The sequence below is a fragment of the Aquarana catesbeiana genome, linkage group LG06 (genome assembly GCF_042186555.1).
Source record: "Aquarana catesbeiana isolate 2022-GZ linkage group LG06, ASM4218655v1, whole genome shotgun sequence".
NCBI lineage: Eukaryota > Metazoa > Chordata > Amphibia > Anura > Ranidae > Aquarana > Aquarana catesbeiana.
In genome coordinates this window covers 335,492,147-335,506,018 of record NC_133329.1, presented here as the reverse complement: position 1 = coordinate 335,506,018, position 13,872 = coordinate 335,492,147, and positions in this window count along the sequence as shown.

Below are 13,872 nucleotides of genomic sequence, written 5' to 3'. Positions count from 1 at the left end.
ACTTGTAGCTTTAGCTGAACACTGTGCAGAGGTCAAACTAAACCAACTTGTAGCTTTAGCTGAACACTGTGAGGAGGACGCTCTACACTAACTTGTAGTTTTAGCTGAACACTGTGCAGAGGTCACACTAAACTAACTTGTAGCTTTCACTGAACACTGTGAGGAGGACGCACTACACTAACTGTAAATAGTCTAGCTGCCTGACAGTGGTACTAATAGGAGCAAAAGAACACTAGCAATTTTCTTCAGGTAGCTGTAAATACTGTAGCAAGACAAGCCTGCCTGTCAGTAGGAAGATAACAGGAACGGATCTAGCTAAACTGAATACAGTGTGTATATATATATCACCATATGCAGGGTGAGGTGCACTAACTTATCCGTGCTAGCAATCTGGTCCCTCCCACGGACCGATATGTAGAAACGATGAGTCAGGATTGCTGCACAGGAAATTTATTTCCATAAAAAATCACAACGATTACATAGACATCAAGCTGATACCAGATGCAGCTGGCTGCGACGTTTCGGGCTTTCACAGATAACACCCTTTCTCACAATCGTATGTCTGCAACTGGTTACATATATCACATGTTTATATATATACATAAGTTTGTTAATTACACTTAATTAAGCTGGAATCAACCCACATTTGATAACAGGTTTTTTTTAAAACTAATCATCTCTTCTCTTTTTTACGTGGTTGGAACAATCAATTGTCAACGGGTGCCATTATTCCATTGCCAAAAAAAGAAAAAAAGGGAAAAAAAGGAAAAAAAACAACAAAAAATGATCATTAAATCAAAAACCCAAAAAAACATAATATATAGAATAACACTCAAGTTTGTTCACAAAGAAGATATTCTTCCTAGAAGAAATTCTCTTTATGACTTCTTTAAAAAACATGAAGATCTCTTCGCAGTGACATCTAAACAAATAAATACAGATCAAAATCGGCATTTAACCCTTTAGGCTGTATCGTATTTAAACGGTTAATCCAATAAACTTCACGTTTTTTCAGAATAAGTTCTCTGTCACCCTCTCGTCTATTCATAGGTACACCATCAATGACCATATATCTTAACTGAGATACTGTGTGTTTGTGTTCTGTAAAATGTCTAGACAATGGAAGTTTATCCAATTTGTCACAAATCGAATACTTGTGTCTTGCGATTCTATCTTTTACCTTCTGAGTTGTTTCTCCCACATAAAGTAAACCGCATGGACATTTAATGATGTATATAACAAAAGAAGACTGACATGTAAAGTAATCTTTAATGTCAATGTTATAACCTCTGTGTGGGTGACAAAAACTTTTTCCTTTTATTATACTGGTACATTGGTTACATGATAGGCAAGGGTAGGATCCATGGTTCGGGGGACCTAAAAATGTAGTGCGAGGAATAGGTGTGTTATATTGGTCCGATCTGACCAATCTATCATGCAACGTTCTGCCCCTCCAATATGATGGTAGGGGGGTGGTAAAATTCAGGGATGGTCGGGTAATTTTTATTCAATATTGACCAATGCTTTCTAATTATATTATTGATCTTATTAGAGAATGGGTGAAATTGTGAGATGAAAGGCAGTCTATAGATTACATTTTTTCTCTATTTTGATCCAAATTAATGCGTGCTTGCTGAACTATGTCACCTGGATATCTTCTTTGATGTAATCTGTTTTCCGTCTCACTCAATCGCCTCTCTCTTATATCTTTTTGATTTACAATCCTAGATATACGTTTCAATTGGCTTCTCGGTATAGATTTAAATACCCCCGAGCGGTGAAAGCTGGAGTAATGTAATAACTGATTTCGGTCTGTAGGCTTTCTATACAGGTCAACTATTATATGGTTGTCCTGTATACTCAGCAGAGTGTCTAAAAAAGGAACCGTTATGTCTGAGGAAAACATATTAAATTTCAAACCAGGAACCAGGTTATTTAAATAGAAATCAAAAAGATACAAAGACTCTTGGTCGCCCACCCATATGCCAATCACGTCAACTATAAATCTGTACCATACGATACAGTTGTCTGTGTATAAGTTACAGTAATAAATGAATGCCTCTTCTAGCATATTCATAAATGCATTGGCCTTTAGGGGGGGGGGGGGGCGACATTCGAGCCCATCACTTCCTCTTTAAGGATATACTGTACATCCTTAAAGAGGAAGAAGTTATCTTCCAATACTATAGTAAGCAACTCCAAAAGAAATGCAATTTGTCTGTCATCATACATTTTAGATGAATGTAATAATCGCTTGCAAGCTTCCAGTCCTAGGGTGTGTGGAATAGCAGTGTATAGATTGGCTGCATCCCATGTTACCAATCTAGCACCTAATAGGAGGGTTAAGTCCTGTATTTTGGACAAAAAATCTTGAGTGTCCTGAATATAGGACCTAGTGTTCTCTATCAGAGGGGTAAGGTGTTTGTCTAAATATTTGGAAATAGACATGGTTGCTGAATTAATACTAGAAACGATTGGACGACCTGGAGGGTTATTTGGGTCTTTGTGCACCTTCGGTAGCACATAAAAGATAGGTGTAATGGGATGTTCTGGTATTAGATAAGTTTCTGTACTAGTATCTATTATACCTGCCTGCAGGGCCTTCTTTACAACTTTTTTAATTTTACTTAAAACCGTATAGTAGGATTATTATCCAAACGTGTATAAACGTTACAATCAGCTAATTGTCTCTTTATTTCCCCTTCATATTTTGTAGTGTCCATAATCACTATAGAGCCACCCTTATCCCCTGGCTTTATTGTGATTTATTTTCTGTTAGATAATAAAGATAGGGCATTATGTTCCTCTCGGCTCAGATTGTTTTGTCTGTGGTCAATTCTAGACCGATCTTCTAAAAATTGCCTTATATCTGTCTCTACTTTGTCAATGAACAGTTCTGCTGCTGGACTATTAGTGGGGGGGCGCAAATGTGCTCTTATTTTTCAACCCCATATTAGAAATAGACATTTTCAATGGATTTGAACTGTGCATTGACGGTTTAGACGAGTAAAAAGCCTTTAAACGTATATTCCTATAAAATCTATACAAATCTTGTTTCAATCTAAATACATCCATTTTTTCCTTTGGACAAAAATTGAGTCCCTTATTTAAAACCTTCATTTCTATTTCACTAAGAGGAAAAGAAGAAATGTTATGTACCACATTCAAGTCCTCTGTTTCGCATCCTGTTGGCAGATCTTGTTGTCACTCCGTCGGCGTTTCTTGCCTCCTCTCCGCTTGCTCTTGTATTTGGGGGTCCCCGGTTTAAAAAAGACCCAGTTGCATTTGTGGAGGAGCCTGTGGATGCCATTGAGGAGCTGGATGTGGACAATTGTTGTTGACGTTTACCATTTCTGAATTTTCAGCAAAAACGATTAGTATCTGTCCAATTATAAACTCGGTTGTTCGCATAGTCCTCCCGATCCCGATCCATTTTCGTACGCTTCCGCATTTCTATGGATTTTCGATGATTAGTTAATTTTTCTTCCAATTCTGATTTAGTTTTTTGAAAGTCCACTTGTCCCACCATGTCCGATAATTGTTGTTCCAATTGTATAATCTCTTTTGTCACAGAGATTCGTTCTTTTTGTAGAAATTCAACTGTTAAGGTAATAAGGTCAAAAGAGCACTTGTTGATTATTTGTGTGAATCGCTTTTTATACTCTTCATCTTGGGAAAATAGGGTAGGCGTTATACGGACTCTCAAACCCCAGGGTATCAATTGTGATCTGTACTACTCTGCCAGAGTCACCTCATGTAATTCCAAGTTTCCTTGTTAACTGTACGGACGAGCTGTCCACTAGGAAATTTCATGATCCCATAGTGGCTGTATATATTCGTGTTACATCTTCATCTGTATAGGCAAATGAACCACCTGTTGCCATTGTTCCATAAATTCCAGTCCAGATCGGTGCTTCCTCACAGGGAAATTTATATCACCATATGCAGGGTGAGGTGCACTAACGATCTTAGCCGTGCTAGCAATCTGGTCCCTCCCACGGACCGATATGTAGAAATGATGAGTCAGGATTGCTGCACAGGGAATTTATTTCCATAAAAAATCACAACGATTACATAGACATCAAGCTGATACCCGATGCAGCTGGCTGCGACGTTTCGGGCTTTCACAGATAACGCCCTTTCTCACAATCGTATGTCTGCAACTGGTTAAATACATCACATGTTTATATATACACATAAGTTTGTTAATTACACTTAATCAAGTTGTAAAGCGCTACGTAAACTGTTGGCGCTATATAAATACTGTATAATAATAATAATAATAATAATTAAGCTGGAATCAATTAACCCACATTTGATAACAGTTTTTTTTTTTAAACTAATCATCTCTTCTCTTTTTTACGTGGTTGGAACAATCAATTGTCAACGGGTGCCATTATTCCTTTGCCAAAACAAGAAAAAAAGAAAAAGGAAAAAAAGGGAAAAAAAAAGGAAAAAAAACAACAAAAAATTATCATAAAATCAAAAACCCGAAAAAACAAAATATAAAGAATAGGATCAGGAAAACACCACCAACCTTCTACAGGTAGCTTTAGCTGAACACCGTGCAGAGCTCGCAAAAAACTAACTTGTAGTTTTAGCTGAACACTGTGAGGAGGACGCACTACACTAACTTGTAGCTTTAGCTGAACACTGTTCAGAGGACACACTACACTAACTTGTAGCTTTAGCTGAACACTGTGAGGAGGACGCACTACCCTAACTTGTAGCTTTAGCTGAACACTGTGCAGAGGTCACACTAAACTAACTTGTAGCTTTAGCTGAACACTGTGCAGAGGTTGCACTATACTAACTTGTAGTTTTAGCTGAACACTGTGAGGAGGACACACTACACTAACTTGTAGCTTTAGCTGAACACTGTGCAGAGGTTGCACTACACTAACTTGTAGTTTTAGCTGAACACTGTTCAGAGGACGCACTACACTAACTTGTAGCTTTAGCTGAACACTGTGCAGAGGTCACACTAAACTAACTTGTAGCTTTAACTGAACACTGTAAGGAGGACGCACTACACTAACTGTAAATAGTCTAGCTGCCTGACTGTGGTACTAATAGGATCAAAAGAACACCAGCAATTTTCTTCAGGTAGCTGTAAATACTGTAGCAGGACAAGCCTGCCTGTCAGTAGGAAGATAACAGGAACGGATCTAGCTAAACTGAATACAGTGTAATACAGTGTATATATATATATATATATATATACAACACCTGGGATGCATATATATACACAATACACTGTGATTGGCTAAGCATGCGGGTCATATCATCAGCCAGCAATGCACTGCGATGCCGCAGTGAATTATGGGCCGTGACGCGCCATACGAATTTGGCACGAACGGACCATATCGTTCGCAATTCAACGAATGATCGAACAGACGATGTTCGAGTCGAACATGGGTTCGACTCGAACGCGAAGCTCATCCCTACCAATCAGTATAATCAAACACAGCTGGACTCAAATGAAGGTGTAGAACCAATTCAACGATGATCAGAAGAAATGGATAGCACCTGAGTGTCACAGCAAATGGTCTGAATACTTAGGACCATGTGATATTTCAGTTTTTCTTTTTTAATAAATCTGCAAAAATGTCAACAATTCTGTGTTTTTCTTTCAATATGGGGTGCTGAGTGTACATTAATGAGGAAAAAAATGAATTTAAATGATTTTAGCAAATGGCTGCAATATAGCAAGGAGTGAAAAATTTAAGGGGGTCTGAATACTTTCCGTCTCCACTGTATAGGCTTCTCATACACTGGTAATGTGGTGCAATCCTGCTTTGCTGAGCAATAAGACATGCATGTGTCAACATTTTACCCAAAAGTGAAAAAAAAATACCATGTTGCCATAGGAAAAACATCAGTGTATATACAGATATTTTTCACTGGAATGATTCCAAGCACCAGCGTATAGAATCTCATACACAGGATAATGTATGGACTTTTGCACATGTGACAAAGATAGGTGAATGCACATTACAACACCCCTCCATATAGGGTTTACTATTTCCTTTAACAACAGCAGTGCACACTTACAGTGGAACTTAACCCAAAAAAGAGTTTATTCCGGTTAAGACCCTCCACCCACAATAAAAAAAAAGCTAATTTTATATATATTTTTTCTATTTAATTATTTATTGTTGACTGGTCCTGCCCCCTGGTGCCATTCTGGCCTAGGTCAGAATGATGTGTCTCTGGTCCTGCAGCCACCTGAAACACTTACATCATATCTCCCACAAGGTTGCAGGATCTGGCACACAGGGAGCATATCAATGGTAGCTGGCAGCCTACATCTGGAAGAGGCTGTCAACTGAAGAGGACCAAGATGGTGGTGCTGCTGGACAATGCTGGATTCGCTGTGTGAGTGTATATGTGTTTTGAAAAGAACACAGGTAAGAGGGAGAAAAAAGATAGACCCAAAAACATTAATTATATTTTTGGCAGGTCACGGTTTAACGGATTTATGTTCAGACAGTGTTGCATACATTTTGCAAACCACATTTGCTAGTAAATTCAGTGTCCGCACCCTATAGCTTGTCTGTGCAAGGCCATGCACATCCCAAATGCATAGTTAAATACCTTGAGGATACAAATTGGTTGTCCCTGCACAAGCGATGTACTGGCATAAAAATATATCCTATAGTAAATCAGCCTGTCTTATTTTCTGTGCTAAAGTCAATATTTGCATAATAGACCTCCCTGGGTTTATAGGCTTCTGGAGTGCTCAAGCAGTTGACAAAGGCTGAATTCACACTTTTGCATTTTAGCTTGATGCTTTTTCCATTAAAATTAATGGAAACACATCAAAACCCATTGTTATTGCATGCGTTAAGACACACATTGACGTGTGTTGACATCGTTTTGATGTATTTCCATTGATTTCAAAGGAAAAATGCATAGGTTTTAGCATTTTCAGTATGTGGTCATCAATGGTAGCCCCTATATTTCTTTCACAGCAGAATCATTTTAAGTTTTAAAAATTGTATAAAGTAATTTAATGTATCAATAGGTTTCACACACCACTTATGTTAAATGATGTGTTTAATGTGCATGGGAAAACAGACTGCAATCATGCAAAATTTTACAGCTGTCACTAGAACATAAATACAGAGACAATTATTCAATAGGGACACCTTTTCTAGATATCTGTTTTAGAGGGGATTTCCCCTCACTTTACATGGGAAAATCTTCCTAACAGGACAAAGAGAGACAAAACATGCTGATGGGGGTTTTAAGTACTGTGTCTGAAACAAACAAAAATAATGTTTAGGTTTTAGGTATAATTACCTGAATTATATTTGACTATTATTATTATTATACAGCATTGATATAGCGCCGACAGTTTACGCAGCGCTTTACAACATTAGGGCAGACAGTACAATTACAATACAATTCAATACAGGGGGGAATCAGAGAGCCCTGCTCATTAGAGCTTACAATCTAGGAGGGAGGGTCAAGTTATACAAAAGGGTAATAGCTGTGGGGGATGAGCTAATGGAGAAAATAGTGCAGTTGTTAGATGGAGGCAGGATAGGCTTCTCTGAAGAGGAAAGTTTTCAGGGATCGCCTAAAAGTGCATAAATTTGGAGACAGTCTGACAGATTGGGGTAGCGAATTCCAGAGGATGGGCGAGGCTTGGGAGAAGTCCTGGAGGCGGATATGGGAGGAGGTGATGAGGGAGCTAGAGAGCAGGAGGTCTTGGGAGGAACGAAGAGGGCGATTAGGTTGGTATTTTGAGACTAGGCTAGTGATGTAGCTGGGGGCAGAGTTGTGGATGGCTTTGTAACTTATTGTTAGTATTTTGAATTGAATTAGTTGGGCAAGTGGCAGCCAATGGAGGGCTTGGCAGAGAGGGGTAGCAGACACTGTGCGGTTTGAAGGTGGATGAGTCTGGCAGCAGCATTTTAAAGGTAAGCCAATGAGGAGGGAGCTGCAGTAGTCAAGGTGAGAGATAACCAGGGAGTGAATCAGGAGCTTTGTGGTTTCATTGGTTAGAAAGGGACGTAGTTTAGAGATGTTGCGGAGGTTGAGGCGGCAAGCTTTGGAAAGTGATTGGATGTGGGGCCGAAAGGAGAGTTCATAATAACACCTAGTACGCTAACATGTGGGGATGGGTGGATGGTTGTGCCATTGCTCTTGACAGATAAGTCAGGGGAAGAGGCATGTGGGGGAGGAAATATTATACGTTTGGTTTTGGACAAGTTGAGTTTGAGGAAGTGGTGTGACATCATACAGATATGTCTGTTAGTAAGTTAGTGATGCGTGAGGAGACTGATGGAGTGAGTTGAGGAGTGGAGAGATGGATTTGTGTGTTGTCAGCGTAGAAATGATATTGAAAGCCGTGAGAGGCTATCAGCTGACCCAGGGAAAAGGTGTAGATTGAAAATAAAAGAGGTCCAAGAACAGAACCTTGGCGGACCCCGACGGAGAAGGGAGGAGGAGTGGAGGAAGTAGAATTGTAAGTGACACTGAAGGTACATTGGGATTGGTAGGATTAGAGCCACTGAAGACCACAGTCACGGAGACCAAGGGAGTAAAGTTTTTTGAGGAGGAGGGGGTGGTCAACCGTGTCAAAGGCAGCTGAAAGGTCCAGAAGTAGGAGTACAGAATATTGTCCGTTGGTTTTTGCAATTAGTAGGTCATTTGTGAGTTTTAAAAGAGCTGTTTCTGTGGAGTGTTGAGGGTGAAATCCAGATTGAAGGGGATCAAGAAGGTTATTCTAAATGAGGTGTTCACTCAGTTGGTTGTAAACCAGGCATTCAAGGAGTTTAGAGGAAAAGGGGAGCAAGGAGATAGGGCATAGGTTGTTAAGATTGGTAGGGTCCAAAGACAGCTTTTTAAGTATGGGGGTGACCAGTGCATGTTTTAGAGCATTGGGGAAAGTGCCAGAGGTGAGGGAGGGATTGAAGATGTGAGTTAGAGAGTGTAGGATAGAGTCAGAGGGCAACCGTAGTGGTTGAGAGGGAATAGGGTCCAGGAGGCAAAAACATATAAGAATGGTGCTCAGAATTGCTGATAAACCACGAGAAACATGTAGAAAGAACTCTAGGAAATTCTAAAATTGTGTGTAAAACAATGGGTCCATAATAGAGTCCATAATTAAAACCAGTAAAAGCTGTAGATGTGAGGTTTGCTGGTAAGGAAGATAGTGGTAACGCAGTCAGCAAAGGGCATCTCTTCTTTGGAGTGAAGCCATCTCCGGGTCATCCATGAGAAAAAGAGAGAGAGAGAGGAGCGCCTCTAAGTAAAACTGCTTTATTCAATATAATAACAGAAGTAATAGCCACTTACATGTAAGCAAGGAACAGTGCTCTCTGTGAGTCAATGACTGATAACAGACTGCGGATGGGACACAAGCTGGGGAGGTGTCGCTAATCCGTGGCTGCAAACGAGGACAGAGAACCGGGACGGGACCCGCCACTCATGCAGGGAAGGAGAGGACAGCTCGCAGAGCCAGCGTGTGACGTCAGCCGGGTAGATGGAAACACAACGCGTTTCAGAGCATGCGCAACGGCCGTGGGGTGCATGCACGCTCCTTTCTCAAGTGTAGTGATAGGAGATAGACAGGGGAGCTTATATGTGCGTGCGCTGGCTGCAATACAACGCACGGCTGGCTGAAAAGAGAGGGCTCTATGTGTGGCATTGTAAAAACAAGGCGTTGCAAAATATGATAATGACAATTATCTACAGGGGGTATAAATATATGATAAAAAATAATAAGAATATGGCAGTAACAATAGAAGTTTAAAATGAAATAACAGTAATAATAAAAATAATAATTATATATATAAGTATTAATAGTTGATGGGAATCCACTGACCTACCACAAAATAACATTGATGGACATAATGTTAACAATAATGTGAAGAAAAGAACAATCAAAATCATAATAATAGTAGAAAATAAATTATAATGATAAAAAAAGTACCGTAATATGTGAAAGTAATGATAAAAGAGAAGATAAGAGAATATGGTAAGAATAATAAATGGGATAAAAATAAATATAAAATAAAATTAAAGTACAAAATGTAATAATGATAATTTATGAATAATACAATAAATGACTGTGATGAAATAAATAAACAATGAGGAAATTTTGGCAAAAAAAACAACCTACAGCAAGCACCTGGGTGCACAACGTGAGTTTATGAAAGGTAATAATCCTAAAATAATTACATATAGGTGTGCGTTTACCCACATTAACCATCTATGGAGCAGCAACATTTAGAAGGAATATAGTATGGCAATTAATATGTAATATATAATGATAATGGAGAATGAATTGGGGAATTGTCAAGTGTGCTCAGAAAAGAATATGTGACAAGGGATTCCCGGTTCCCATCCCAGTTCTCTGTCCTCGTTTGCAACCACGGATTAGCGACACCTCCCCAGCTTGTGTCCCATCCGCAGCCTGTTATCAGTCATTGACTCACAGAGAGCATTGTTCCTTGCTTACATGTAAGTGGCTATTACTTCTGTTATTATATTGAATAAAGCAGTTTTACTTAGAGGCGCTCTTTTTCTCAGAGTCCAGGGGGCAGGTGGTTAGGCGGGCATTAGAAAGGAGTTTAGAAACTTTGTCTGTAGTAGCAGATTTGAATAAGGGGAGTGTCAATTGTAGCTGTTGATATGGGGCCTTAACTGGGGGAGATACCTGTAGAGTGGAGATTTCATCACGGATTGTATCAATCTTGTTTTTGAAGTGATTAGCAATCTCCTGGGTAGTGAGTGAGTCAGTGGGTGGAGGCGGTGGAGGATGAAGTAGAGAGTTGAAGGTAGAGAAAAGTTTACGGGGACTAGATGAGAAGGTGTTAATAAGAGTTGTAAAATAGGTCTGCTTGGCAGTGTGGAGGAAAGAATAGTATTTTTGGAGGGCAGATTTGTATTGGTTGAAGTCTTTGAGAGACTTAGTCTTGTGCCACAGACGTTCAAGAGTGCGACTACGTTTTTGAGAATTTTAGTGTCATCTGTTTGCCAGGGTTGTAGGGGTCACGGCCTGATTCTGCGTGTAGTGAGGGGAGAGAGCTTGTCCAGGGTGGAGGACAGGGATTTATTGTAGATGGAAGTGGCTTGGTTGGGGCAGGACAGGAGATAGATTTTGACATAGAGGTGGTTAGTAGCAGAATAGAGGAGAGAAGAGTTGAAGTTGCAAAGATTTCTATGGGTGATGGTTAGGCGATTGGAGGGAAAGGTGATGGAAGACAGGGAGAGAGAGAAACGAATAAGGTAATGGTCGGAGAGAGGAAAAGGATTGTTTGAGAAATTGCATGGAGTGCAAAGGTAGGAGAATAGTGAGTAGTGAGTAGAAGCCTGTACCCATTGCTTCAGGTCAAATGAAGAGGTTAGACTAAGAAGTTTAGAAGTAGCAGGGGTGTTTGTATTAGCAGGGATGTTGAAGTCACCGAGAAGGATTGTGGGAATTTCTGAATAGAGAAAGTAGGGTAGCCAGGCAGAGAACTCATCAAGGAAAGTCGATAATGGTCCAGGGGTCCGGTAGATCACAGCAATTCTTAGGGAAGTAGGAGAGAATAGACATATACTGTGAGCTTCAAATGATGAGAGGGAAAGAGCTCCTATCCTACTATCCAACAAAAGGGCTCAGTCCATGACATCATTCATTTAAAGCGTTTGTTACCCTAAAAAAAAAAAAATATTGATCCTGTTCCTTTAAAGCACATTATAAAGCACAGTGCTTGTGCTGTGTCATTTGGCCCCTTCTATTACCTAAAAAACCTGGCTGATCCTGCCTGGCTCTGCCCTCCCCCTGTAAACTGACCACGATTCATCAAGGCTGCTGAGCCCTGACGCCGTGGTCAGTTTACGTGCCTTCGTCATCCGTATCTCTCCTCTGTCCTCTCCTCTGTCCTCCTCACCCCCTCCCTCCCTGCCTGTCAGCTCCTGTGTCAGTGCCCGCCCCCTCCCCTCCTGCTGCTGAAGTTACATAAAACATTTTGTACCATTCTCTTTGTTTATTAATCCTCTGTGCCTGTGTTTGTGTTTTATAAAAATAAGTCATTCTTTACCTGTATTCAGAGCGCCACCCAGCGCTCACATGACCTGTCGGCTCTCTCCTCTCCTCCTCCCCTCCCGACTGTCAGCGGGGGTTTCTCAGCCCCGCCCGCTGCAGCTGTCAGACGGGGAGAACAGAGAGGCTATGTAGGAGGTGTTGTGGTACCATTCATTGTGAATAGAACCCCAACATATTGTAAGCACTGCAGAACACCACAAAACACATACTTTGCATTGCGTTGCCAAAAAATTATGTATTTTTTTTTTCCATTGTGATATGTTGGCAACCCACTCATAATGAAGGAGCAGCCTTAACTGAATGCAGATTAATGCATGCTGTAATGCATGTTGCACACATTGCAACAAGACACTTAAAGTAGAACTAAATGCGGTTGTAAAACGCTGGACTTGTTTTTATTATTCGTATCTGCAGGGAATAGGCATAATGTATTATTATGCACAGTATAAACCTACTTGAAAACAAAGCCCTCATCGCATCGCTGGAGACAGCTTCCATCTTCACCCGTCTTGCTTCCTGGTTCGCGGACTCCTGCTCTGTGACTGTCCGGAGCCGCAATGATATATGTAGTTCAAATTCAAAGATGGAAGTTTACTTCCTCATAAATACAAAACCTTTTTCTTTCATTTTGGATAGAATAAGGGAGGGTTATTAACCCTTTTAGTTTTTTTGCCATCTGTGTCCCATTGGAGAGACTTCCCTTCATGTCCTGTTCCATAGCCAAAACAGAAAATGAGAGAAAGTGGGTGAATCCCTGGCTGTCACCAGGGTCACCAGAACTAGTGTCCCCAATTAAAGATTTCCCATCTCTTCCTGTTCTGGGACAACCCAACATTTGGGATTTTCTTTTACTTTTATTCTCTGTGATAATGGAAAACAGGACAAATAGAGAGGGTGAATTTCCCTAACTGAAGCACAGACAGAAATAGAAACCCGACAGATGTTCTGATCTACCTCTACTCTATCTAAAACTTAAAAAAATATCTTTGCCTTTAGTTATATTTTAAGGGTGAATCGCTTCTTGGTCTTTTTGCTCAGATCAAGTGTGTCTGTTATCAGTTTTGGGGAACAGAACCATGGGGCCTCTTGTTGAGTGGGGGCGCCTGTTAGTAATTTTGGATGTGATAGGTAGGTACATTAGGAGGGATCCTTTTCCTCCCAGGTTGATTCTGATCTGGTTTCGAGTCTTGCAGTTGCTAATGCCTTTCTGGTAGGAATGGAGCTGCATTTGTATGGCCAGGGGCAGGGAGGCAAATACCAATTATGGGCCCCTTAGAGTGTTGTCCCAGGGGTGCTACAAAACACTTTTGGTTTGGGACCCTATGGAGTTTATCTGGCACTTAGTCATGTCACCTATTGCTTTTGTTGCTCATGCTTTTTGGGCAGACCTTATGGCTAGTCTAGGGGAAATTTTTATACTGGCCAAAATGCCTGCCATATGCCACTGCACCTGGCACTTTTTACTTATTTTTCACTTTTTATCGCTTGTTGCTTTTTTGCAAAGAGACAGAGGGTGCAAGTTTGTCAGGAGGATCTGTGGCCCTCAGGTCTTTTTCATCTTCCCAACCGAGGGTCTCTCTTTGTGAGAGCCCTTACCAAGTACTTGGAGGACCAGCTTCAGCAGGTCCCTAAGGAGAGTGGTCCACCTTGCTTTGGCCTAGGTAGAGCATAGTATGCCTTGTCCTTGTCAGGAGCCTTGTGCCCCAGGGGTTCAGGGATTGAGGCCCTTCCTCATCAGCGGTTGGTCCTATTCTGTACCCTTCGCGCACTTTTTGTGTGCTGTGATTTCATAGTTCATTTCTGTGTTCTGCACTGCAGAGTGTGCT